Below are 3,468 nucleotides of genomic sequence, written 5' to 3'. Positions count from 1 at the left end.
GATTTCCTTTTCTTATGGGGATGGGGTGCTTATATTTCTTTTCATTAATGTTAACTTTGCATCTATAGAATTAAAGACCAGAATTTGTTTATAAGGGTATATCTGTTGGGAATACAGTTGAGCTGAGGCAATGTGGAAGAAACATCCCCAGAGAAGAGATAGATAGTAAGAGAATTAACATTGAGGTGTTTGATAGAAATGCTATTTCCTACGGGAAGTTATAAGCTAATGAAGCATTATGTGGCCTTTGATACTACTTGCTAGTGTAAAGGAGCATTCATACCATGAAACTCATCTTGAAAATGAATCCTTACATTCTCCAACTCCTACTCACCTGTTCATGCATCTTCCAGGGAGCCTTTGTAAAGCACAACTGTCAGCATGTCAGCAAGAAATGCCAGTTTTGGGTCCCTAGCCCCCAATTTCATAGCTACAGCTACTATGCTAGATGGGAAGTTCAAAGATATCAGCCTTTCTAACTACAAAGGGAAATACCTCATGTTCTTTTACCTCTTGGACTTCACCTTTGTGCATCCCACAGAGATGATAGCATTCAGAGAGAAATCTGAAGAATTTGAGAAACTTAACTGCCAAGTACTTCAGTGGACTCACAATCCTGTTACCCTACCTGGGTCAATACACTCAAAAAACAAGGTAGATTGACAGCAGTAAATATGTCATTGGTGTCTGATATGTCATCTCTCAGAATTATGGAGTCTTAAAAGCAGATGAGGGAATTTCATTCAAAGGTCTCTTCATCATTGGTGATCACCAGATCACCATCAGTGACCATTTTGGGGGTTGCTCTGTGGATGAGATGAGGCTTTGTGGCTTGTTCAGTCCTTCCAGTTCACAGACAAGCATGGCAAAGGGTGCCCTGCTGGCTAGAAACCTGGGAGGAATGAGGAATACTTCTCCAAGCATCACTGAGCTTCTCTCTATTCAATATCCTACCCAAGGGGGATTGATGACATAGCTAGCTTCTGTCTGGAGATCAAGAACAAATACTTGATCAGTTCCCTGACCTTTCAATTTCAAGGCTTTTACAGACTACATCAAGACACATGTTATGTCTGGAGCTGTCTTCTCATGGGGATTAATAAAGATCATTCCTTCCCTTTTCCTTCACTCAGGGAAGCAGCATGGCCCATGGCTTAGGCCTGCCATTCCCTCCTTCCAGTTCTAAAGACCAAGGGCTATGTTAACAAAGTTGTACCACAGTCAGCCTTTGGGTTTCAAACCCACCTGATATGACGTTAGGCAAGGAAAAGTAAAAAATCATTAATAGGGTGAGGAGCAAATAAGAGTGGTTGTATATTTGTATATGTAATCAAAATACCACCACAATCATTCCCTCTCCTCATCAGTTATGTTGGCAATTTGATGAAAAGATTAAGAGAGGACAAGATCAAAGGTACACTTAGAGAGTTTGGTTCTTGGCAAACCTATAAATCATTCTTTTATAGTAGCAGAAGAGAGAATGGGAAATGATGTCAAGTGGATAAATATATATATATATGTATGTATGTATATATACCTTCAAGATAAAGGGAAGGGGAAAAGAGGGAACTAAAAGGGAATGGCCTCTATTTGCTAAATACAACCTTTGGCTTCCAGTCCGCTGCCCAGTGAGTGCTGCCATAGAAATATCAGTCTTCAGTAATAACAAATGACCTTTGTTCAAAGTTCTCCAGTTTGGTGATTTTTTTTTTAATTTATCTTTGAGGCTTCTAGGAGGAAGAATCTGAAAGATTTTCAATTTTGTGAATCTCACACAAGAGGAAGTATTGTAGATAGGGCTGAGTGTTGTGCAAAATGTCTAGATGCCTCCCTCCCTTTGCCACTTCTCTGAAACTCTAGGGGACTCTGGCTATGGACAATGGCACTCAGATCTAATGGGATGCTTACTACCAGTTGCAAGTTGCCTCCTGTTTAATTAAGGGAGGAAGAGATAAGAGGAGAAACTGAAGTCTGTCCTTCACTGCAGGTGAAAAATCAGCCAATTGTTTCCTCTTTGCATTCAATGCAAGTCCATTGCATGTCTAATTAAGGGGGGGAGGGGTGTTTGAGTGACCACCTACACCTTGTCGAATGTTTAATGTCATAATAGATCGAGATTTGGAAAGAGATTTTGATCTCTGCAAAGAGATGGGAGGTATGATTCCTGCTCCAACAAGGGATGAGACATGGAAAATACTGACCATGAGCATGCTGCAGCCAGCTAAAACTAGCTCATGAGAATCAATTGTTAAATTTTCAACAGTTGCTGAAATGTTTACACCTCAGAAATCAGCAAATACTGTGAATCAGGTTCAGGTTTTTTTGTTGTTGTTTTATTGAGTTCTAGACTTTAAAAAGTGATGGAAAATGTTCATAATGCAGATTAAATTTAAAAGTGTGTTGTGCATATGTTTGGGTGGAGTGGAACCAGTTGCCAAATATTTACCAGCATGCAACTGACATTAACCTCACCCGAATTTCCCACAAATCAGAGATATCTACCATAAGATGCCTAGGAAAACAAATGCCATGTTATGACTTATCCCAGATCACTTTATGTTTGTGATAGGCACCGCTCAAAAGATCATCTCTGTAATGGGATGTGATCAAATAGGGATTAATTGCAGTCTGGATCACAGACCTCCTATAGGTCATATTTGCCATCTTCTAAACATCCTTATTACTGTGAAGGGTGTCACCATACTTCCTATCACTCCAATGTCATACTTGACTCCTTATTTTCAGTCAGATAGTCATTAAGCATTTAGTAGGCAAAAGACAGTGGCTGACTTCAATGAGCTCATGATGTATATATCACATCAGGTACCAAACTTGTCAGTTCTACTTATGCAGTTGTCCCCTTGTCTTTACCCACACAACAATCAGCCTACTCTAGGCCCTCATTACCTCTTTCTTGGACTACTAAAATAGTCTCATAATAGGTCCCCTTCTGTAAATCATTCCCTATTCCAATCTATGCTCCATAAAGCTGGACTTGACCTCCTTGTACTATAAACCCCAGGGACCTGAGACTCAGAATTAAATTATATCGCAAATTTGGCCAGTAGACATCTGTTTTTAGGACTAGCTAGAGAGGAATAGCCCAAGAGCATGCTTCATTTCATTACCACTCTCTGATAAAAACAAATACAGCTTCTTAGTGACCTATTCAATTGTTGGAAGCTTTGAAATAGCAGTACAGAAAAAAATTTCAAATCATTTTCATCTTGGCTGAGTTCCTGTTTCTCTATTCTCTACATTTATTCCTAAATATTAAATTGAAAATTTCAGGAATAAACTATATTTTGAATGTTCGTTGTTATACTCTGTACTTATGATTCTAAAAACAGAAAATGGGCTTTTTGTTATCTAGTGAGAGTAAAAAAAAATTAATATTTTTTCATAGATTCCTATACACAAAGGCACAACAGCCTTTATCTGTTGCATGATCTTGAGACTGCCATGTAC

General features: G+C 38.9%; 1 pseudogene; it reads left to right on the top strand.

Annotated features, from left to right (window-relative positions):
* Positions 1–381: 381 nt before the first annotated feature.
* LOC140525588 (peroxiredoxin-1 pseudogene) lies at positions 382–888 on the top strand (annotated as a pseudogene).
* Positions 889–3,468: the final 2,580 nt, after the last annotated feature.

Source organism: Notamacropus eugenii, chromosome 1 (genome assembly GCF_028372415.1).
Source record: "Notamacropus eugenii isolate mMacEug1 chromosome 1, mMacEug1.pri_v2, whole genome shotgun sequence".
Lineage (NCBI taxonomy): Eukaryota > Metazoa > Chordata > Mammalia > Diprotodontia > Macropodidae > Notamacropus > Notamacropus eugenii.
The sequence above is the reverse complement of the archived record's forward strand: the minus strand, read 5'-3'. Positions and strand labels throughout refer to the sequence as shown.